Below are 26,417 nucleotides of genomic sequence, written 5' to 3' on the forward strand. Positions count from 1 at the left end.
GGAAGACAAAAATCTTTTGTGCATTTGCTTGATTGCGTTCTTTGGCGGCGCACTTTTCACTTTATTTTTTTTTCTCCACGCACGTTGCGTTTTTACAATCGAGAAGGAATTTTGAATGTACAGCTGAACAATTTCAGCGCGTTCTATTGGGGTGTACTGTTTCATGGTATAAATCTCCTTCGACTGACGCTTCCAACGCGGTATGTCATTAGCTGATCTGAAATTACAGTAAAAAGTTATAGGGTTACTCAATGGGTCAGTTTAATATGGCCAACCCTGTATATAGTGCGTCTAGAAGCAAGTGGCTTCAAATCTATGGCCATACACTGGGAACCGTAAGACGATAAATGTTCTACAAAATGAAGCTCTTCTAAGCCGTTGTCTAAGAATTATAGCACCCGATTTTGTTCGCACATTTTCGAACAGCCCAGGCGTATGAGTAACCTACACACCCCATCCGATACTCATTACTCGAAAATTTTTGAACGTGAGCTTGAGCATATCGATTTTTTTCGAATAATTTAGGTGCTTTTGTTTTGACTTTATTGTCAGCATTTTTTTAAGTTTAACAAATTAGTCAGAACTAAAAATTTCGAACAAAAATTTGAGCAGCTGAGCAATGAGCGACATTCGAGAGAGTTTAGAGCCACTCGCAGGTATATAGAGCTCTACTAAGAATTCAATAATAGTACAATTAACTCTCAGTATTCTAGGGAAAGAAGGCTATAAGCAGAGCCTATTGAATTTAGTATTTTAGAAAATTTCATATGAAAGTATTTTTGGATATTAAGAGATAATTTATTTGTAATACTCCTGTTAATTAAATTATCGCAAATATTTTTAAAATTGTTTGCCTTAAGATATAGTAAAATAGGAAATGGATAAACGGTATAGGTTTCGAAATGCCATTGGAAAAAGTCTGGTAAGGCCCAGGTGATCACATGAAGATTAAAACGGACTCAAAGTTACTTAATAGAAGCGAGGAAAACCACTCCAAGGGTGGCGCTGAAAATGATACTCAGCATGCCACCTATTGACCTTATGGCGGAAAGCCTGGCAGCGAAATCCGCGAGGAGGTTAGTGGCTACTGGAGTATTCACCAGCAGAACCTTGGGTCACAGCTCAATAGGAAAGTGGAGCTCAGGTTGCACAGACTACATGACTCCGCACTTTAGTTGGGAGAGAAGGTTTCGCACAACAATTGAAGAGGAGGGATGGCACAAAGGCATGAAGCCTGGTCATAGAACTTTTCACATCTTTACAGACGGCTCTAAAACTTCAGATGGATTGGGCGAGGGTGTTTACTGCTCAAAACTAGGGATAAGGCAGCCTATCAAGCTGCCAGACCACAGCAGTATTTTCTAAGCGGAAGTTTTTGCTGTGGAAAAGCCGCGGAGCTAGCCTACACTAGAACAAGAAAGACCTCAACAATTAATATATACGCGGGCAGTCAACCAGCAATAAAAGCAATAAGCTCATATTGTATTAAGTCCAAAAATGTTCGACGGAGCAGGGAGGCCATAGAAAAGCTAGCCGCAAACAGTAAGCTGCAATCTACTGGGTACCTGGTTACAAAGGCATTATCGGGAACGAAATAGTAGATGAGATAGCAAAAGGTGCTGTTAGACTACCTTTTGAGCAAAAGAACGACATACCAAAACCGCTAAATACAACATACAATGAAATGGACGACTACATGAAAAGGCGAGTGGAAGCTAGGTGGACTAATCTGACCACATGCAAAACAGCAAAAGTCATGTGTAGATCTAACGACAAAAAACTGACTCAATTCGTACTTATTCTCTCGTGGAAGGACTGCAGAACTATTATAGGTATGCTAACAGGTCATAATCTATTGGCTGCACATGCGTACAAGATAGGGATTGCTAACACGGACAAATGCAGAAAATGCATAGAGGATGTTGAGAAAACTTTAGAACACCTTCTGTGCGTTTGTCCGACATTTTTAAAAACGCATCTTCCAGCGCTGCTTAGATTCGCCAAAAGCGCTGACATCCTACAAGATGTCTACTTTCGGTATTCATAGAGGTCGGTCTCCGTCTGGTATCGCTAGGGACCAAAAGGTATAAGCGTGGCGAACCTAACCTAACCCAACCTACTTAATAGAAAATCAACGCACAATGGAAAATGTTTATATATTATGTGCCTGAGCCCCTTTATTTGTAGCAGATTGTTCAAAATTAAGGGAAAATGAAATTCTCGTGTGAAAGTTTTTTTTTTTATTTCCCCACATTAGTTGAGACATATTTATAAAAATGAGGGGTGTCTTATCTTCTATAACTTTTTGTTTATCTGTGGTGAGTAATCATACGGTTTAACAAAGTATAGACAAGTGTTGACAGAAGTCTCTTGCCTCTCTATCATTTGTATATTGTTTTCTGGTGGAATTTTTAATATATAGATTAGGTGTGTGCCTCCCATGAAATTACGTGTAATGCCCGCAAAGGTATAATAACTGTTGCACATAAATCTTCCTATGTGTTAAAAGTTGGTTGCATGTAGTGCAAAACGGAGGAAGCAGGTATTGATGTGTTGTTATTGTTTGGCCCATGCTAATGTTTTTACCTCGCTTACGCTTATTGAACATTCATATGAGGCTTGGTTATGATCGTCTCTTGTAGTGGAGTAATGATCCTGCTGACTGGTTTTTATATACTGAAGGAAATTATTAGTACACGGTTGCCTTATATATCGAAAATCTGATTTCTCTATTTATATATTATATGTATTTTTAATTGCGTTCTCTGGTTTCAGGCCTCTCATCAGACATATAAAAGTACTCAGGAACTAAAGCCAAGTAAAAATCCACCATTAGTAAATAAAAATGGCTCAAAGCGATTAAAAATGGCAAGCTTCTAATTTGAATATATTATTAATAATGTTATTAAATGCAACCCAACCGACAAGAGCGACGCAATCCGCGTGACGTACGGATCATTTTTGTTTTGGTGCTGGACCATGAAAGGCAAAAGTTTGTCAAGGTCTCGACCTAAAAATGTTCAACTACAGAACAGAAATTCCTCAGCTGAAATCGTTCATACAGTTTGTAATTGGTTTTACACGATTTTAAAGAGAGAGAGAGGGAATATTAAGGACAACTTCTGCCATTAGAAATGGGATACAACTCGATCTTAACATATAAGCTGTTTAATCATAAATATTATTTCAATCGTTTTTCTACGAATATGAAGTTTGATACGCTTTAGATGACTATTGCATGGAGAAAAATCATATAGCGAGACCTTTCAAAAAAATTGTAACACATTACAACACCTAAGTCAACAAAGTTATATGTATTTTTGTTCCAGACTGCAATAGCGTATTTTATGAGAAATCGGCTAAACAGTTCTTCTTGATAAACACATAATTTTGCCTTTCTTAAGATTGATTGACATATCCTTTGTATTACACCAACTAACGATAGTATTCAGTTCTTTTCTTCAATCGTGCGTATTGTTTAAAAAACTATTCTTCATCGCCATATCATAGAAAAAGAAAACATCCAACGGAGGAGACCAAGTTGAAAACTGAGAAGATAGAGTTTATAAATAAGCAATGAGTGGGTGCTTTATCAACTACATCAGAAAACAATATATAGGTATTATAAATATCAGTGGAAGCATTTTCTCTAAACCTGAGATGTGAGTTGTGAATTCGGGAATACCAATACCAATAGTTAATTTGTCTTTACAAAACCTATGTTGGAAATGGAAAATTGATGGAGAGATTGAAACGGTCATTTGATAGCAAGCGCTTCAAATAGCTTTAGAAAAGCAGATATCTTTGCGATAAAATACAGAGTATAAGCGCCACACCCAAACGCCAATCAAGATAACTCCTAAACCAAAGATATTAGTGAAGATTCAAAAAAATGCGCTGAATGATAAGACTGTGTTCAAGCCGTTTTCTAATTCTGATGGGTGTTGAATAGTAAACATAATTCAAGCGCGTTTAGTTTGAGGTTTTGGTTTTTGGCACATTCGAGTTTTGAAAATTTTTTATATGTATAATACAGGGTTTGATTGAAAAGTAATGAGCCTTCCCGCGCGGAGCGTCTGCCAAACGATCAACCGAATCGGCTGGTGGCGGAAAATGATCGTTGGACCTTCCCCTTCCAGCGGTGCAGTCAACATCGCTCCGCGCGTGAAAGCTGTTTTAAAAGTGTGTTAGGATTTTGCAGTGACGAAAATGCAGCGATCGTTGGAGGAACGTTACCCGATCAAATTTTGCGTAATGCTAAACAAAACGAGTACCGCAACCATTGGACTACTCAAGGAGGCTTACGGGCACCAATCTCTGTCCAGTGCCCAGGTAAAACGGTGGCAGAAGTCGTTCAAGGAAGGCCGGGCGGACGTCGAAGACGAACAGCGATCTGGAAGGCTGATCATCTTTTTCGACTCTCGAGGCATCGTCCACAAGGAGTTTGTACCTCCAGGCAGCACTGTAAACGCGGCATTTCACAAAGAAGTGCTCCTTCGGCTGAAAAACCGCGTCGCCCGGATTCGGTCCGACCTCGTCAACAATTGGACCCTTCATCATGACAATGCGCCGGTGCACACCGTCTTCCTCTGCACCTCTGCATTGGCCAAGATGGGGGTTCCGGTGCTTCCCCACCCTCCCTACAGCCCACACCTGTCCCCTCCGGACTTCTTCTTGTTCCCGCGCTTGAAAAGAAAGCTGAAGGGCAGGCGTTTCAACTCCATCGAGGCGATCCAAAAAACTGTGACAGCAGAATTGAACGCGATTCCGGCGGATGAGTTTAAAAAATGTTTCCTGCATTGGAAGGACGGCTACCAGCGGTGTATTGACGCTCAAAGGTCCTATTTTGAAGAATATTAGTTGTATAAGCCAAAAGTTTAATAAAAGTGCTTAAAAAAAATAAGGCTCATTACTTTTCAATCAAACCCTGTACATATATACATGTATGCTCAAAAATGCTTATTTTAATTTCTATTAATTTAACAAAGTGCATTAAAGTTTTTACAACCTTTTAACCAGCTATTCATCAGATATTATTTGAGTGTAAGAAAATTCTTTCGGGAGGGAGAAGTCCCTCCGGGCACCAGTGCAGATAAAACTCGAAGCCCTGATCACCAGAGAGGGCTACAACGAGCACCGAAAAGATCGCGAGCGAAGCAATGGTTTTGGCCTAGCATTCATTGTCCACCACACTGTGCAGTACATCTCAAGGAATAGCTTTCCGGTCAGGCGATGCTAAGTTCGAAATGTTTAACATATATATACAGTTGCCTGCTACACTTTAATGCGCACCACGATCTTTGGTACTCAAGCCTACCAAACGATCGTAGAGCACAGCGAACGACAACGCCCCCACCAGGATATATTGCCCATTATCAGCAGCAGCTCGCCATAACAATTGTTCGCATTGCTCTGATAAATAGCATAACCTGGCCACTTATGCTATCTTCGGCATCAGACCATTTGCACATTATCGTCTCGTTTGAAAGACCTGTCGTCTTTGTTTTCGCAAATCGCCGGACTTATGTTAACTTTAACAAAGCTAATTGGAATTCACTGAGGACACCTTCGCCGCTCTGCTCATCCCTACCGATGTGAGCGTAGGCGAACGCGCATTCCGCAAGGTGGGTGCAACTGCTGCGGCTCGCTTCATTCCTGCTGGAAGGATACGGGACATGCGTCCCGTTTTACCAAATGAGCGTGATTACCTACGCCAGCCCGAAAAGTCATTAGCCCAAAGTCATTAGCCCTGATGGACTTAACAACCTGATGTTGATTGGAAGTAAGATATCTCACAAGCGTATTCCACATGTCAATGACCACTCTCATAATTCCTGAGAAGTGGAAAGCAGGGACAGTGATCCCACTACTGGAACCTAGGGAACCCGGCAAACAAAGGGGAGTCTTATGAAGTCCGCTGAGTGCACAGTACCACCAGCACTCACCGCCATAAACACCCAGGTAAACTCAACGTAGGCTCAACCAAAACCGTCTCTGCGAGAGGACTCCTGAACTTAAAGAGGGCTTTCGCCACAGTCAGCTCCTAAACGCCACTAGATGATATTTTACAGTCGACATTCCCGCCAGGACTAAAGAAGTGATCCGCGAATTATTTGAGTGGTCGGCATTCGCCAGCCATTCGCCGAGATCAAAACTCAAAACAGAGGAGAATAAAGCAATGTGATCTACACAGTGGTGTCCTTTCACCCTTGCTTTTCAACTTCTACATCTCGAAGCTCCCATGAGTTGATGAGTTAGACGAAGACGATCGGTGACTACATCGCACTGGCAGGGTTTAATAAACTGCTGTAGAGTACCTTCACTTCACTTTCAAACTTCTTTCGAATTCTTTAAATATATTTTTAATAGGTAAATGAACTCAAACTTAAATTATTTAAACCATTTCAATGTCAATGCCATTGTTGTCAAATAAACACTTTAATTTCAATGACAAAATTCTTTTTCCTTTTTTTTTTTTGAACCCAAAATATAAGTAAACACACGGCACACACCAAATACATTTTTTCTGTCATATGATACCTCACTCCAAAGCAAAACCATAGCTTACTGTCAAGTAAGTCTGCCTAAGCAAAATTTAAGTCAGCCTAAGCAAAATTTTATTGTATAGTATTTTTATGAATTTATAATTTTGTTATTGATTTTTACTTGTAACAATGTTTAGTTGTAATTATATATTTTATTGATGAAAAGGCAAAAAGAAAGTATAAAATAAAGCCATTCTATCAGAAGGCGGGCAATTCAGTCTTAGCCTGGTAGTTGGAAGGCAGTCATTTGCCCTAACTAAATAAAAAAAATCTTTAATTTAAAAGGAACCTTTAGTCGGCAGGTTTGCTCTAAAGCTCTTCCCGGATAATAAAGACTTCTCATGGCGAACCTTTAATCGGCAGGTTTGCTCTAAAGCTCTTCCCGGATAATAAAGACTTCTCATGGCGAACCTTTAGTCGGCAGGTTTGCTCTAAAGCTTTTCCCGGATAATAAAGACTTCTCGTGGCGAACCTTTAGTCGGCAGGTTTGCTCTAAAGCTCTTCCCCGATAATAAAGTCCTTTTCACTGCTACAACAGCAACATCAGCAACAAATGAATTGTTGTTGGTTCTTTTGTGTAAAATTTTCGAGCTGGGAGTTCTCATAAACCATAAATAAAGCAAACCGTTAATAGTGATATTGTGAATGTACATATTATACTACTACTACAATTTTTCAATATAATTTTACATATTATGTACATGATATTTATATCTCGTTGCATAGTGTGGCGAGATAGCAATGGAAGTTTTTTAATGTTGTGTTCCAGCAGTTGTCAAAGCTACAAATGGCATGCAGCTATCAAAACATCCAGTGAGGATTGCATTTTATCTCGCATCGTTTCATCGAAAACACGGAGATTTCGGTCACAATATCACCTTCTCGGACGAAGCCCATTTATAGCTGAGTGGTCATGTCAACAATCATAATTTCCATTATTGGAGCAAACCTAATCAACAAGTGTTCGACTTTTTGCTGCGGTCTGTGGCATGGTGGCATCAGGGGATCTTATATCTTTCGATATGAGAAAAGAGATTCCATCGCCGTTAATGGTACTCAGCATGGAGCGATGTTAAGTGACTTTCTGTTGTCAGAGCTCGACCGCAAGGATATATTCGGGCTGTGGAAAAATACAACACACGGAACTACAACAGTATATACAAATGATATGCACGAGTTCAGATAACACACACATAAACTATGCACCAATATCATGTGATTTGATCTTGTTAGACTTTTCTTGCGGAGTTTTCTCAAGTCTCAGGTCTATATTAATAAGCCAAAATCGAAGGATGCCCTCAAAATAAACCAGGCCTGGACCCTCAAATTTCCAGAGTCATCAGAAATTGCACTTCTCGTAGCCGTGCCACTGTGCCAAAAAATAGCGGATATTTGGCAAACATGGGCCTTTCAAATAAGAAAACCCTAAATGCACACATATTGTCATACATCTATAAATAGCGCCAAGCTATTCCACCCAGCCAATGGCTGCTTTAGGTTCACTTCTTGTTGGCTGCTGACTATTTTGACAGACATTTCTTAAACAAACTGAAACTGACAGCTCGATTCGGGCCAAAAAATTATGGATAGCTGCACTGTGTTTCACAATGCATACCTATAATAAAGTATACACCAAGATGTATATTTATATTATTCTATAAGTGTATGTATGTACATACGTGAAAGAAAATATACAAGAACATAAGTACACACATTCACATGAAACTAATATATATTTAAGAATTCTCATATGGTCCATAATTTTGAAAATAGTTTAACCAACAGTTTCGAAGTGTTGCCAGAACTTCTACTATCTTTCATTATTAAAACATGATGGTTTTAAAAGGGATGAAGCATCGCATTAAAACTTAATTAATCCCTTATTGCACGTACTTGTACGAGGGGTGCCTTTTATATGTCGGGATTTGGCAACCCTGGTGTTGCAATCTGGCAACTGACAGCTGTATCGCAAAGTTTGACATTTTTTGGCTTTTACGTACTCAGAACGTTTTGAAATACAATACCAGCGCTATTTGTGTTGTTTACAGTAACTTAAAAGATTCATCTCGGTCCAAAAATGGAATTAAATCGTGAACATTTTCGTGCGATTATTTTTTACAACTTTCGACGTGGATTAACTCAGCAACATTGCATGGATGAACCTAATTCATTTTTTGGCGATGAAGCTCCATCAAGGACCAGTGTTTATCGATGGTATGGTGAATTCAATCGTGGTCGTAGTTCACTCCAAGACGAATTTCGTGAAGGTCGTCCAAAATCAGTTGTTGTTCCGAAAACCATTGATGCTGTGCGCGAACTGATATTGCAAGATCGTCATGTGACCTATCGTGAGATTGAGACAATCTTAGGCATTAGTGGGACCAGCATACATTCAATATTGCATAAACATTTGACTGTCAAAAAAATCTGTTCGCGTTGGATCCCACACAATTTGTCAATCGCTCAAAAAAAGGCTCGTGTCGATTGGTCGATGGAAATGCTCAAAAAATACGATCGCGGGGCTTCGAAACACGTCTATGATATCGTGACAGGTGATGAATCATGGATTTACGCGTATGAGCCCGAAAGTAAACAGCAGTCGACTGTATGGGTGTTTCAAGATGAGCCAAATCCAACAAAAGTTGTTCGCGCACGAAGCACTTCCAAGCAAAGGGTCGCCTGTTTTTTCGGAAAAACTGGACATGTCGCAACCGTACCACTAGAACAACGCAGAACAGTAAATTCTGAGTGGTACACAACCATTTGTTTGCCAGTTGTCTTCCAAGAAATTAGGAAAACCAATCGCCAAAGACAGATCACTCTTCACCAGGACAATGCGAGCTCTCACACATTGGCTCAAACAACTGCATTTTTGAGCACTCAAAACATCGAATTAATGGGTCATCCATCGTATAGTCCTGACTTGGCACCGAATGACTTCTTTTTATTCCCGTACGTAAAAAACATACTGAGAGGTCAACGTTTTTCGACACCTGAAGAAGCAGTTGCGGCATTCAGAATGCATGTTTTGGAGGTACCTCATTCAGAGTGGCAAAAGTGCTTCGACAATTGGTTCAAACGCATGCAAAAGTGTATAGATCTTCATGGAGAATATTTTGAAAAACAATAAAGTGATTTTCGATGATTAAAATTTGTTTTTGTTCTCTAATCTCGACATATAAAAGGCACCCCTCGTATACTAATTGGTGTTGGTGGGGGCTTTGCATGCATAGCACGAAAAGTTATCAACGGATTATTTCACTTTCACTACATATTTGGAAAAACATTTTAAGACCATGGGTACGTCGGCAGAAGATGCAAAGTTCATGCAACATGAGACCATCTTTAGTTTTTTGATTCGTGCTGTGACCACTGAAGACAAATATTTCACACCAAACTCTTCTGACTTTGGGGCTCAGCGCGCTTACGCTTTAAATGATAAACTGGTTCAAGGCTTTGAAAAGCCAAAAAATTTGAAACTCTTCTCAGGCATTACAGACGTCTTGTCACGACAGTCGCACAAATGCAAGTTCTGATGTAGATGCTTATGACACTGTTGTAATTGGTAAATCGCTCTATATTTTCGAAATATTTTACAAAGAAATCAGAATACTAAACGAACAAAAACAGGTTTATTCATTTCGAACTCATATTATATTTTTCGAAACAACAATAAATCATGGATTGCTGACTTCAAACGTGGCCGTAGAGACACCGATGGTGCACAACGCATTAGACGTCCAAATAAAGCGGTAACACCAAAAAACATAAAAAAATGACAAAATCGTTTGAAATGATCGAAAAGTGAGGTTACGTGAGTTAGCTGAAATGGTAAAGATATCAAAAGAACGTGTTGGTTTTATTTTGCATGAGCATTTGACTATGAGAAAGCTCTGTTCAAAGAAGGTGTCGCCGTTTGGCTCCCTGTTCGCAGACCTAAAAAAATCTCGCCAAATTCTTCTACAAAAGTGGTATTGAAATATTATATTAGAACAGCGCTGGATTAATTGCATTGTTATTGGTGGAAATAACATTGATGAATAAAGCTAATTTTGAATAAGAAAACGTGTTTTCTTTGTTAGGCTCGGGTCTTTTTAGCCCATTTGTTATATGGTTAGATTTTGCAGAGCTATAAAATTTAGTAAAACCTAGTGGATATATACAGGGTCCACCATATTGAAGTACAATCCTTCCGGTTAATGATGGAACACAACTTCATTCGTATGGACTTTGTACGGCGTCATACCAAGATCTTTACGCAAAATTCGTCTCAATGATGTCTCCGAAATGTCCAATTGTTGAGAACGACGGTGAACTGATGTTCCTTGTGATTCACGAGCACTCTCGGCCACAGCAGCAATATTTTCGGGTGTACGCACGGTTTTTGGTCGGTCACGCGTTGGTTTGTCAATAAGCAACCCAGTTTCACTTAATTTTTTCGCAAAGCAACACACATACGCTTCATTCGGTGCTTTTCTTCTTCCCATTGCCGTACGTAATTTTCGTACACATTCTGCAACATTACCATGATTTTCAAAGTAATGTCGCAATATTTCCCAGCGTTCTTTGAGCGTATACACAACCAATTTCGTTCAGCGGAAGAATAAAACTAATTTTCTGTCAAATCAGATGACAGCTAAGTGTTATGTTGTTCTCATTTTATGTTGTTAGGAAATATGGGAATGAGTGCTTCAGAGGAGTATACAATATTTTTGTTTTAAACTTCTCATTTTTCTGCTTACTCTTATCTCGACGACGGTCAGTAAAAAAATGAGAAAGTCCTCAAACTAGCAACATATCCCAGGTAAATGAAAATTTTCAATTACTTGGGATTTGTGCCCGCGCCTCGCCGTACATGATGGATTTTCTCCGAACTGTAACAAATCGCTGGGAATTGTACCCTGTTTGTGGCCAGCTTAAGCTATAATACAACAGTGTTGTTAACGAATAATTCGTGCGATTATTTTTCACAATTTTCGACTAGATTTTATTGCAGGATCTTGGAAAATCCCGTAGAATCCTGTCAGCTGATTGCTCTCTCACCACACAGTTTTGCCAAACAGTGCATTTCGAAATCATTTACAAAATAAACTTAGAAAAATTTTAATTTTTATTATTATAAAATAACTTAAAAACCATGTTGAATAATGTTAATTAAAGATAAATAAACTATTTGCATTTGTTGGTTTTTGGCTTTGGTTTTGTTGCGGGGTTTATTTAAAGTTATTTATTGCGGAGCCCCGCTTAGTAAATACAATTGGTGAAACAGTTCACCTAAAATTTTTCATATATAAACAGGACGAGAACATACTTTAAGCAGTCGCCGGTCAGCCAGGAGGGTGGAAAGCCAGAAGATTGGCCAATATTTTTTACGGCTTTCACAGAATCCACGGTAATGTATGGGTACGCCAATTTCGAAAATAACCAGCGGCTACAGAAGTGCTTGAAAGGAGATGGGCGTGAAGCAGTGAAGTCACCAGCCATTGCAGCCATTTCCGAAAATTCGACGATGAAGCTCATACCGTTTGCAACAATGGTTAGCAATATTTGTGTGCTTTTGCAATCTGCCCATGGAGATGAGCTACACTTGATGAATCCTACGCTGCTCGATGAACTTGTTTCGAAATTACCCATGAGCAAACGGATTGAATGGGCAAGCTTTGCAGCGTTAATGCAGCCATATGTCACGCTAAAGCATTTTAGTGATTGGCTCACCAAGTTAGCCAACGTTATTTGTACCGTCTGCATTGAAGATAGACAAAGGGAGTCGAAAACTCGCACCGTTTTGCACACAGTCGGGCCGTAACGATGGTCAAGGTGCCCAATTTGCGGGGGCCAACATAAGCCCGCTTCCTAGAATATTCCGACCGAAGCAGGTAGGGCGAAGCGAAAAGGTATCGTTTATGTTTTACTTGTCTAAATTTAGGTCACAGTATGCGCGATTGTCAACAACGCAAGCCATGTGGCATTGAGGGATGTCGAAGGATGCATCACAAGCTTTTACACGAAACAGGGGACAACAGCAGCAATTTGTCAAGACAGTCAACATCTCCCCATATATATAACAGGCCTCTTATGGCACCAATGCACGTTCCCTGCACCGGCTTACAACAACGCAGCATTCACCTCATAGCCAGCAGCTGTCACAAGATTCGGGACAAGCAGTTCTAAGTTGCAATTCCGTCAAGAGCAAGCTTCTGTTCCGTATCCTGCCAGTTACGTCATATGGGAACCAAAGACCCGTCGACACCTACGCACTTCTAGACGAAGGATCATCTATCACCATGGTTGACAACGCTCTTATTCGAAATTAGGTATGCAGAATTTAAACCTACAGTGGTTTGGAGGGCATGCATCGCAGGAGCCAGCAGTGGTGGTCGATTTACTCACCAGCAGCTCCGGTATGGAAAAACGACACAAACTTGGCACCACACCCCGTGCTGTGAAGGCAATATTGGACCACCATTACGTCGATGACTTTGTAGATAGTTTCAGTTCGAAGGAAGAAGCTGTGTCGAGACATGTACAAGCGAATGCCGGGTTTGAGCTTCGTGGTTTGACATCTAATTCATCGACCATAGTATCTGCACTTGGTGGTACTGATGATACAAGAGCGATTGCCAGGAAAGAGGGCACGCTGGTCGAACGGGTACTTGGTTTGTTTTGGCAGTCGTCATCAGATCGTTTTGGATTCAAGTTAAAATTCCATAACGTCGATTCAGCAGTGATGAATGGAAGCAGAAGCCCTACTAAAAGGATACTGCTAAGCATCGTCATATCACTTTAGGACTGCTGAGCAACTTCGTTATTGGTACCAAGCTACTTATGCGCGAAGCGTAGAAACACGAAATCCGTTGGGACGAGGTATTGCCAGACACCATCAATGCAGCGTGGGAGAAGTGGCGTAAACAATTATTAGCAGTCGCCAATTACAATATACCTCGCTTTTATTGTCGCAATGGATCACCTCCTAACCTGTAGCCATACGTATTCGTAGACGCCAGTGAAGTTGCCTTCGCCGTTGTTGCCCATTGGAAATGGCAAAACTCATTGGGTGAAATTGTAGTTGTATTCGTATATGCAAAGTCAAAATGTGCACCAACAAAGACCTATACTGTACCACGGCTAGAACTTCAGGCTGCGGCTTTGAGCACTCGTTTTATGCTCAGCTTTCGCGAAGAGTATTCCGTCGTCATCGAAAACTGCGTACTATGGAGCGACTCAAAGACTGTGATCAAATGGATCCAAAGCGAGCATCGACGTTACAAGTCCTTTGTGCAGCACAGGGTAGCAGAGATTTTTGGCCGCCACAAGCACTAAGCGCGAGGTTTATGCTGAGGAGTTTCAATAAATTGAGAAGGGTAATGGATTTGCTCGTAATAGCACCGCTGATACAACTTTCGCCGTACGTGAACGAAGAGGGCATCCTCCGTGTGAAGGGGCGTATCGACACTGCCAGCTGGCTTCCAATTAGCACGCGACGCCCCATTATTTTGCCGCCTGGACATGCCTTTGCAAAACTCCTGATACTGCACTATCATACTGGTACTGTGCCACCAGAACGTGGAAGCAACGATTTGTAGCATTCACCGCAGCTTTTGGGTGCCTCGTCTAAGAAACCTGTTGCGCAGCGTGGCCGAGTGCCGAGTGAACAAGGCAACACCAGTAGCTCCATTAATGGGTCCGCTTCCTATAAATAGGCTCACTCCATACGTGCCGCCATTTAACTACACGGGACTCGATTAATTTCGCCCAGTAACCGTTACAGTCCGGCGCAGCACTGAAAAGAGATGGGTAACGCTTTTAAAATGCTTGACTGTGCGAGCTGTGCACCAGGAGTTGGATGGTAATTTAAGCACTGATTCATGCATTATTACTATACGCAATTTCATAAACCAACGTGGTGTGCCCATACGTATCAAATCTGACAATGGAAGGGATTTCGTGGGTACCGATCGAGAGGCAAAGCGATTCGCCGACGTCTTTGATTGCGTTCGTCTACACAATGAATTATCGCAGAAGGGTGTCGAATGAGAGAATTGTGCGGTGCGTCAAGCGTTGGTCTGTTATACTACTTTGAAAGAAGTTGCGCTAAAGGAGCATACCAGGAACAGTTTCTTTATTGAAGCAGAAAACGTCAATTCTCGGCCGCTGATCCATTTGCCGATCAACGCGGATAATGAAAATCCGCATAATGATTACCTACTGTGGTCGACAAATCCTGCTATTATAGACAATTATCTATTATAGACAACGACCTAGGAAAAACTTGTGTTCTGCGCCAGCAGTGGCGTATTGCTCGTCAATTGAAGGACCATTTCTGAACATGCCTTTGTGGTAGATAAGGGAATACCTCCCCACGTTGATTCGCCGAGTGAAGTGGTGCCAACGGACGAATCCGTTGCAAGAAGGGTACCTAGTATTCATACGTGATCCCAATGTTCCCCGTAGGGAATGGTGTCGTGGCAAGGTTGAGCGAGTGGACCCCGGGGCTGATGGTGAAATGCGGCATGCGGACATACGAACCTCAAGTGGCGTAAAACGACATGCAGTTTCGAAGCTGTCCGTGTTAGACGTTGATGGTGGTGAATCAGGCTGATTCACGGAGGTGGGGATGTGGCGGAGTCGCGCTTATTTAATTTATTTTAAGTTATTTGTTGCGGAGTCCCGCTTATTTTAATTACGCAGTTTTGAGTTATTTGTCGTTATGTTTTATTTTTGTAAATTTGCCGTTTTTCATTTCTCCACCTTATGTTATTCGTCATTAGTTATTGTAAATTTGCTGTATCTTATTTCCCCAGTTTATGTAAAACCCCCGTTTGTAAGCCGGGATGCGTTTCTCCACTTTTCTGGCTGCTTATATTAATGTACGGTAAATACAATTGGGGAAACCGTTCACCTAATATTGTATATAAAGGAAGGGAACATACTTTAGGCAGTCGCCGGTCAGCCAGGATGGTGGAAGAACCCATCGTGGTGAATATTCATTAATTATTTATACTTGCAATATATTTTTTGTACTTGTTAATTTAAATTTAAAAATAAACGGAACCAAGCAAAGTTGAAAGGATTGGATCTTGTTAAATTGGCGCCACTGGATCGGCGACAGGCTTATTAAACAATGAAAAATTTTACCTGATAACCTGGATGTGTGTAAAAATATGTAAGCAAAGATATCAATGGCAACATTGTGTAGACACAACCAAACATAAACGATTGTAATAGAGGCAAAGGGTGAAACATCCTGTGCGGAAATATTAAAGTCGGTAAAATCCGATCCCAAACTCGGAGAACTTGGCAAAGTAATTTCAAAAATAAGGCGAAAGCAAAAGGGTGTAACACTCATCCAGCTATCAAATCCAGGTGAACAAACCAAGGAATTCATCTCAATAATAGGTAGTGCACTAGGAGAGGTACGAGATTACTACCAAAGAAGAAATCATTCATGCAATCTGCGATCAATTCGACATCGGTGCAACAGCCATAGAGGTAGTGAACATGCGAGAGCTGCCGATGGAACACAGACAGCAGTGTTAAGCCTAACGGAAGCGGAGGCGAATAAAATTCTCGCTACCGGACGAGCTAGAGTGAGTTTGATAAATTGTCGGATCCGTGAACAATTTAAGCTAGCAAGGTGCTTTAAATGCCTGCAGTTTGGCCACATTCGGCGAGACTGCAAAAGCAAAGAGGAGCGCTCAAGGCAGTGCAGTAAATGCGGCGAGGAAGGTCACATCGCAAAGGAATGCAGCAAGGACCCAGAATGCATTCTCTGCAAAGACAAGGTGGAACCCAACTTTCAGCAAGTTGCGGGGAGCGGTAGATGCCCGGTGTTCAGGAAAGCTATAAGTGATCGACGAAGATGACGCTTAAACCACTGTGAAGCAGCGCAGGGCATGCTTAACCAGATGGCAATAGAACAGAAAGCAGATGTAGTTTTAATATGTGACCTATTTGGGGTTAAAAAAGATGCTAGCTGGTACTGCAGCAAAGACATGGAAACTGCTATTTGGATGCGCCAGCATTAATGATCAAGTGGAGGGCTTCGTAAGAGCTAAGGGGAACAACATGTATGTGTATAGCTGCTTTGCTCCGCCTATATGGACGCTTGAGCGCTTCGAGACGTTACTAGACGATCTGACGCGGGACATTGAAGGTAGATCGCCAGTAGTAATTGGGGGGTTTTCAACGCTTCGGCTACCAAGTATAGTAGTAAATTTACCAATGCCAGAGGACGTAGCTTGCTAGAATCCATCACAAAATGAACATTAGCATTACAAATAATGGCTGCGTGCTTACATACCGTACAGCCGGTAAGCAATTTATTGCTGCGGAATTCACAATTAAAAAAAGTAAGTTGGAGAACTTTCAGCAGCTGTGCAACGATGCGGATATAAACCCATGGGGTACAGCATACAAAATGGTCTTAAAGAAACTGGTGGGACAACGAGCCCCATCAGTCGAATGCCAAATCATGCTTAATCGAATTGTAGTGACGCTATTGAGCTACTGAGCGTGGAGCAGGTAGAAGCTGAGGAATTCGTAAACACCCAGCAAATCGTATCGGCATCAAAGAAAATGGAGGGCCCGGATGGCATACCAAATGTAGCTCTTAAGGCGGCTATCCGCTTGCGTCCAGAAATATTTGTTGCAGTACTGCAAAAATGCTTGAACGAAATTGCTACGACTTGTGTTGTTACCAAAAGGGAAAAGCAGTCGCCTTTAATTCGGCCAATTGGTCGCACATCTTGGATAGCCTTCATCCCGCCGTATCTTTTCAAGATAATCAAATGTTACTTCTCTGACAGGGAACTTAGATATGGAAGCACGGCTGGAGCAAAAGTTTGTAGTTACTGCTGGCTTACCATAGGGATCAGTCTTAGGCCCTGTTTTATGGAATATCATGTACGACAAGGTCCTTCGCTAACCAGTACCCAGAGAAGTAAAAATAACATACAAGAAGTAGAACACATAACAAACTAGAGACAAACTATAGAACAGGTGAAAGACTGGTTGGAACAAGCGGGCAAGAAACTGGCAGAATACGAAAATCAGAGTAGGAGAACAAACTAATATATATATTATCAAACCGCGCTGAGGTACTTAGATGTCATGATCGCCTGTCGACTAAATTTTAAGGCGCATATTGACTACCTGATAGAGAAAACGGCGAGAATCCAAGCGGCACTATCAAGGATCCTACCTAACATAGGTGGCGAAAACCAGGCGAAAACTGCTGGCGAACGTAGCTAATTGAGTCCAACTGTATGCAGCCCTAGTCTGGGCAAATGCGGTGAAGCTGAAGGGAAGCATACGAAAGTTACTCTCTGTATATAGGCTAAGTGCTTTAAGGACATGTTGCGGCTACAGAACTATATCGGACGATGCGGCGTTTGTCATAGCTGGTATGATACCAGCGGATATACTCGCGAGCGAAATGAAGCGAGTATACGACAGATGTGCTGATAATACCGAAAGGAATAAAAAAGCGGTGAGAGAAGAGGAAAGACTTGTCTCATTAACAAGGTGGTAAGATTGAACACCTTCAATAAAGGGCAATGAACTAATAAACTGGTTCCTGAGCTAAGACCATGGCTCAATCGTAGTTTTGGTGATCCAACCTATGACATGACACAGTTCCTTTCTGGGCACGGAGGCTGTAGAAAATGCCTTTATAGGTTTGGGCACAACGATAACCGTTACTGCCCTGTATGCATCAACATTGAGGAAGATGCGGAATATGTCAGTCTCTAATGTCCGCGGTTCACGGCAGGAAGTAGATTTCCAAATGCAACCGTTAGTAGTTGGCTACATGATGGAATCGGAAGCTGGGAGGAAGTAGCTGCATATGTTAGAAGAACTCAGAGGGAGCTAAGATATATTGAGCAGGGTAGAGGACACAATAGATACAATTGACGAAGCCATATAGTTAACCAGCCCTGCGAAGTAAAACGTTGAAGCAGTACCGCAGGAAGAGTGGTGGGCTACTGACTGGGCGTGGTCCCGAATAAATTCATAATTAAAAAAAAACAACGAATTATGATATTTGCTTTCACGACAAGAACATCTGTTACTTTTTTGTTTATATGCGGCAATACTTTCATTGTGGCACCACGGTACGTTTTTTAACATGTCATGCCAGTCAAATGCTTTGCCGCAAAGGACGCAAGGGTCCCATTGTGACAGCACTGTAATCCCAAAATTAGCCGCATACTCCAGTCACGACCTTGCAAAAGCAATGTAGAGGATTTATAAAGTATTTAGATCTGTAAAGTAAGAACTATTACAGCAAACAAATCCTAACGTTGAGTAGGAATTGAATGCAATAAAAATATTTTGGCTACTAAACGCGAGCTTTGAATGAAGAAAAGTGCCCAGAACTTTGAACTGAACTACTGATTATTCTACTACTACTAAGTATCTGACTAATTCTGTGGAATAAACCATGTGATAACATTTATTGAAATTCAAACCAAAGCAGTTTCCCTCACACCAAGTCATTATCCTGTTAAGGTCTCATTAACGGGAAATGGAATCCTCAAAATTTTTTATTACAGAATATGCTTTGAGGACATCTGAGTACCTAAGAAATTTCACGAATAAGAAACAAGAACCTGTATCATTAATGAAAATAACAAAAAGAAAGGAGTCCAAGCATACTAAAGGGTGTTTTTTTAGAGGTTAGGTTTTCAAGATGAAATAAAACGTATATAATTTAATGTTATGGCCAAGAATTTAGCTTTATTATAAAGATAAGGGTTTGCCATTATGTTTTAAAAATGATTTCGGGCAAGTGGCCGCCGCGGCTGGCTCGAATTAATTCCAGCCGAGAGGCCCAATTTTCGACCACTTTTTGCAGCAGTTGGGGCCGTATGTCAGCAATAACGCGCCGAATATTCTCTTCCAAGACGTCAATCGTCTCGGGCTTATCTGCGTAGACAAGCGACTTCACATAGCCCCACAAGAAATAGTCCAGCGGTGTTATATCCCACGATCTTGGAGACCACGCCACAAGTCCACGGCGCGAGATAATGCGCTCACCAAAAGTTTCCTTCAATAAATCGATTGTTGCGTTGGCTGTATGGCATATAGCGCCGTTTTGTTGGAACCAAAGGTCGTCCACATCAACATCGTCCAATTCAGGCACGAAAAAGTCATTAATCATGGCTCTATAGCGCTCTCCATTGACTGTAACATTATGGCCGGCTTCATTTTTAAAGAAATATGGACCAATGATTCCCTCTGCCCATAGAGCACACCAAACAGTGACTTCTTGAGGATATAACGGCGTCTCAGCAATGACTTGTGGATTATGTTCAGTCCAAATGCGACAATTTTGCTTATTGACATACCCATTCAACCAAAAGTGAGCTTCATCGCTGAAAAAAATTTTCTTGTGATGCGTCGCGCGAGCCGAACCATTATTTTCGTAATAAATTGGCACGATTTGCAAACGTTGTTCAGGTGTAAGTCTATTCATTATGAAATGGCAAACCAAACTGAGCATAAATCAAGTGACAGCTGTCAAAAAGACCATCTACGAAAAAAGTAGTGCCAACTTGAAAACCTAACCTCTAAAAAAACACCCTTTACCTTGAGGGAATGTATTATCATTATTGTTCCCACCGTGAGCATGGATCATCAAATGATATAAATATTACAAGTATCTACATGCAATAACGGTTGCCAAAGCAAACGCCTGGGTACAATTTCGCCACAAAAACAGCTTCTCACAAAACCCGATAACGGCATAGAACTTTTAGGTGCTTAAATTTATGAGACATAATAGGACTCGGCCAATTAGCTAACGACACTTCTTTGCCATCCATGCGTCAACTATAGCATATGTCAACTATAGTAACTATGATATATGTACTTATACATATATACTTGTAGTTATGGCGACATCATTTATTGTTTTATGATTGTCAAAGCTTTAAGGTAAATGTATTTGAATGAAGTGTAGCTGCAGCTAGTAGTAAAAATATATGCACACATACATACATACATATGTATTTGAAAATAGGATTACACAACATTAGTTGACAGTTCAAGATATAGCACAACTGTTCTTAACCTAAATAAATAATTATACCATTCTACCCTAGTCTACTTAAATATTTATAAATATTGATGGCATTTTCGGAAGCTATGTACTACGATTACAACCTTCGAAATTTCAACAAAAATCGTTAATTTTGGTTTGCATGCTACAAGGCCTATGACACTCGCATTGTCAACATGCCAGCTATTAAATGTCACCTGCAGCAGTTCATGATTTGTGATCAACTAGGTAAACCGCAAAAACAAGCGAAGACTGGCACGAATGTACCTACCCATACATATGTACCTACATACATATATGTTTGTATGTGTACATTGTGTTATGACCGTAACAGAATGTTTATACATACATACACAAAAAACATGTCAACACACGAAAGCATATATACATACATATATATTTCTTCATTTTCCATGTGCCTTGTTTGAGGAAAGTGAAAAGAGGAGTGCCTTAGGGGTTGAGTGAAAGAACAATTAACTGCAGCCGAGTTAAAGAAGTCAGTAAGGGTACATTTGCACCTTTGTGCGCATACATGCGAGTGCATATCCAATATGTTCTTGTGTATATACATACATATGTATGTACATAAATAACTAGGGACGTGCATGAAAATAACAAAACTTGTTATAAATTTCAAATAAAATAAATATTTAGACTTTGATACATCTTCATAAAATATTCCTATACATTTGGATCTATATTTAGTAGGTATGCACATGTGTGTCCCCTGCAGAGAATACCTGAACGTATGAGGTAAATGTTTAATTTTTTAGTAGAGCTGAAGCTATTTATCCAAATGCGAAGCAGTGTGTAGATTTTTCTAGACGAAGTCGTATTAAGCTAAATTAAATATTTTCTATTTTCTGATACACATATTTTGCGGAATATTTCCATTGCAGTAATAATCTTTTATCTCATGTTTTCTTCAACCATTTATTTTACAATCTCCGATAAAACTTATGGAAAATTATTATACGTCACTGGACCAAACGAAAATGTTTGATTTTCTGATAAATTGACCATTGAGTCATTTACCAATAAAGCTTATTACATGGAAATTAGACCTAATTTATCAAATCAGCGACTACTTCCGAAACAGCGAAAATGGGTTGCACCAGAGGCATGACTGAAAAGAAAATATACCAAATTCTTGCCTGAAAGTGAGAGTGAACTCGAACAAGTGACGTTTCGAAATTTTAGAGAGAAAGCACCAGTGCGAAGCCGGCCAGACTCCCTGCAGGGAAAGTACATGCAATACTACATACATATACGCGTACAAACATATGTTTGTATTGTAGACAAATTTGATGTGATGTCGACGAACGGTGCTCGTCTATCGTTGCAGGAATATCGTAAATTCTACACGGATAGCGATACATATGTACATACATACGTAAATCCTACATGCAAACATATGTTCGTGTATGTATGTGATTGCTGTAAAATTGAGCACTAAATATAGCCGCAATTGAGTTACGTATGTACGTACATACTCATATATGTGCGCATTCAAATATGTACATGCATTTATGTGTTTATAAGTACGTACTTACATACTTACACATGTATGTATATAAAAAAGCACAATTACTTTTATATATATGAGTAGATATGCGCATACGTATGTAAGTACATGGTGTATGTACATAGCCATATGTATTTACATATATGCAGGTTTCGTGTATTTTAATTGCATTTACATATATGTATATAGAGCAGCCCTATGTGAGTGTTTTGCACATGCCTATGCATTACCGTATGCACTGCACTCGTGTCACCATTATTTCAATTTAATCGATTAGCCGCAAGGATTCGGTTTCGAATCAGAGCTATGTTATCATTTACGAAATGCATACATATGTATGTATGTATCTATGTGAGTATTTATTAAAAAGTTGTTATCAAAGTCTCTCAAAGAATTACCTTTATTTTCACAATTTCAGGTGCTTTCGAACAACTCCAACAACAAAGCTGCAGATTTCAAAGTAGTACGCCATTGTGATTCTAATGAATAAGTATAAGTGCGGCAATAATCATGTAATCATACATACAACTGCATGTATTTCAAAGTATACATGCATATGTACATGTATATATGAAGATATGTATGGAAAAGTATGCAGCGTTCGCCCCTATCACCATAGGTCAGTACAGTTGAAATATTTGAATTCACTTAGCTCACACTACGCACTGCAAATACAATATGTAAAAAGTATGCTGCATACGCACATAGGGACATAAAAAAATGTTTTTATATCTATAACAGCAAGCACACACATTTCCCCCACCTCCCTTAACTCTTTACTTTTTTCTTGTACCGCTTTATCGCAATATCATTAACACGTATTGGCACCGATATTTTTCACTGATATATACTTGTAATATTTAGATTGCATTTCTTAAATTTTTTTCAGTGTATTTGGGAGGCGTGGAAACACTAGGGCACTAAAATAGGGTGTCGGAACGTACGCGTCGCTGTTCTCTTGTTCTCCACAGCTTATCTTTGCGATGTTTCCGTTTGTGTTGTTTGTGCGATACTGAAAATTCGAAATTTTCACACCGTCGTTGTTGTTTGTTGCATGAAAGTTCGTAACTTTCCTCGTTCGTTTGCGCAGCTACTCGGTGGTACTGCTTGTGTTTGTGCAGCCACGATTCGTCTCGGCTGCCGTCGTATGTTCACTTCTTCATTCTATCAAACTACAATACATATTCTACAAACTTTATTTCTTGAGTTGCTTTTATTTATGCCACTCTATATGTATATGTGTGTATATATATTTAAATATATGTATGCATCCATGTAGGTACAGGCTTATATATGTATATGTATAGATGCATTGGCGCGTACACCCTTTTTGGGTGTTTGGTCGAACTCCTCCTCGTATTTGTGGTGTGCTTCTTGATGTTGCTCCACAAATGGAGGGACCTACAGTTTTAAGCCGACTCCGAACGGCAAATATTTTTATGAGAAGTTTTTTCATGGCAGAAATACAATCGGAGGTTTGCCATTGCCTGCCGAGGGTCGACCGCTATTAGAAAAATGTTTTTCTTAATTTTGGTTTTTCACCGAGATTCGAACCTACGTTCTCTCTGTAAATTCCGAATGGTAGTCACGCACCAACCCATTCGGCTACGGCGGCCGCCCAGTGACAGGCTGGCCGGATATAAATCCGAGTCGTTTCGCTAACGTATGTAGAAACGACTGTCGTGGAAACATGGGTGCATTTGTCAATTCGTTTCTCTCCACACCGGCATTTCTAATCCTCATTCATTCAAATCACAGCAGTTGTGTTTAGTGCGAGATATTTTAACCGAGCATTCAACTTTATTGATAGTTAATTTGCACATACATACATATGTATGTGAGCATAGCCTAACATATTGTAGTTATTGGTTTTGTACGCTTTACTTAACAGCTGGATGTCATAGTTACTCATACAGGTCATTTAATAGAAGAGTATCATAATTTGCAACAAAATTTGGGGGACTTTTTATCCCGGGCCCGGAGTTCTCAGAGGGGCCCGAACTACGTATTTATATGAATTAGATATAATTGGAAAGGGCCCACATTTGCAATTTTCCACCGGGGCCCGGATATGCTCTCTACGGTCCTGTCGATAAGTATGACAACATCAAAACGCACTCTTCAAATTGGGGGTGAAGCTCAACAAAACCCCGAACAAACGGTATGTACACCAACTATATACATATAAGTACATTTATGTTTATATAAGTATTATACGAGCATAAGTATATTGATATACATATGTATATGTGTGTATTTGTGCACCCATCTAAGTCTATAAAAATCTCTCAAACTCTCTCTATGTTCTCGGAATTGGGATTGCATTTTGGGGCTCTTGACGCTCGCGCGCATAATCATGCAATGGTAGTGTGCCTCTGTTTATTGGGGTGCTCAAAAATTTTCACGTTTTCATTTTTATAGTTTGTCTTGATACTTTACATTTTTGCCAAGCGCAATCGCGTAAACTTTTCTAAAAACTTTCTGCTCGTTATGTGTTTGCGCACATATAATTTTTGTTTTGTTTTGTTGTAGAGGTGGCACATAGGATTGAAAGCCGAAAAGTATGGGACTTGCCCTTCCACTCACACACTAAAAACCCACTCCTGCTCGGTTTTCCTCCTTCCATAGAACTACTGCTAGGAATTACTTTTTATGAATTTCTGCAGAGCTGTTCCTGGAGCAAACATCGGACCAATTTTCTATTGATTCTAGCCTTCATGCCTTAATGTACATATGTATATACTATTGTATATACTATACATATGTACATATAGTAATACGCGAAAATATACGCACATACTGCGTGAATGCATATGGTGGAACTCTTGCCAATGTGTGGTAAACTTAATTTTCTCTATACTGATTAGCACTGGTCACTCGCATTCATTTGAATACTCATACGCCCCGCATGACTCGCTCTTAACGACAATCACTTTCACATGTACGATGCGCCTTTCGCTTTAGCACAAGTTTCATGACTCGCAACTATTTTCGATTTTAAAAATATAAATATTTACAAGACGTATGTAAATATACAATGCGTGCATATTTATGGTACATGTACATGCACTGGACACGATAAAAACATTTACATGCGCATGTGCATACATACATATTTAAACGTTTGCTTGCAAGTTCCTGTATGCTTACATATGTATGTCTACGTCATAGTTTGCGGGTGCCAACAAATTCACATTTAACGTAGCAGGCGCTTAGTGGCGTTGCATTATTTAAATTGTTACAGTTTTACATTTTTCTGTGCAGCATACGATCAAAATTCATATGTTTTTTCCAACGAAGTCGAAATATCCAACGACCTTGAATAAAGCCATATAAAACTACATACATACATGTGTCTTATTTAAATTTCAACCCTGAGCTCAACTTATCAAAATAAACAATAGCGCCACAGTCTGCAGAGGAGTTGAGTAATACAATATTTTTGACTATTGTATTCATTTGATTGAAACGAAATGACTGCAATAATTTTTTTTTAGTCAAGAAAGGGCAAATCATCAACTTTTTTATTCCCTTGAATGGGGAATACAATCATACAATGATTTCAATTTGCAGTCTTTTGTAGTTCTTGATGTTGTGCCTGGAATGCTACTAGAGCCACAGTACTTGGTCGGATATAAATCCGGATCGTTCAGGTAACGTAGAAATGACTCTTCGTTTATAATAGGTTTGTTCATGTAAAAATGATGCAATAACTTGCCAGTAACTTCATTTCCGAGAATTCGCTGTCAAAGAGAAAACTATTAAAAAAGTGCATGAACGCAAAACCAATAACAATTTGCAAGTTTTAGATTAGGTTAGATTAGCCTGGTTGGCAGTAAGCCACGCATAGACCTTTTGGTCCCTAGCGATGCCATATGGAGACCGACCTCTATGACGTTGGAGTGGTTGATTTACCTCGTATTAAATTAAAAAAAAAAAAAATTAAGCAAATAAAATCCAAAGTAGCATTAGCATTACATGATTTTATTTTGCCCACAATAATTAATTCCATTTTATCGACGCCGATAGATAAGAACATTCCATTAGCAATTGTATTGTTGGGGCAATCACAGCTTTCTTGATATAATATTTTCCTCGCTTCCGTCTATGCATGTACAGTGGCTCAATAAAAAACTCGGACATAGGTACATAGTATGCAGCTTCAAATTCAGAATTATTGTAAGAAATGCAAGTTAAATATTTTTATTTTTGTATTTTTGTAATAGGATTTTAAAAATAGTGTATAATAATTAATAATTTAAAAATCCATTACCTCCTTGTTATA

The 26,417-nt window shown here is 39.9% G+C and overlaps 1 protein-coding gene across 2 annotated transcripts in view; it reads right to left on the reverse strand.

Moving 5' to 3' along the window:
- LOC129238672 (small conductance calcium-activated potassium channel protein) overlaps positions 1-23,108 on the reverse strand; it is a 171,392-nt gene extending 148,284 nt beyond the window's left edge. For both annotated transcript variants that reach the window (XM_054873774.1, XM_054873773.1), the window contains exon 1: positions 22,531-23,108. The gene's annotated coding sequence lies outside the window, so the exon portion shown is untranslated. The remainder of the gene's footprint in view (positions 1-22,530) is intronic.
- Between the last annotated feature and the right edge of the window lie 3,309 nt (positions 23,109-26,417).

Source organism: Anastrepha obliqua, chromosome 2, assembly GCF_027943255.1.
Source record: "Anastrepha obliqua isolate idAnaObli1 chromosome 2, idAnaObli1_1.0, whole genome shotgun sequence".
Taxonomy (NCBI): domain Eukaryota; kingdom Metazoa; phylum Arthropoda; class Insecta; order Diptera; family Tephritidae; genus Anastrepha; species Anastrepha obliqua.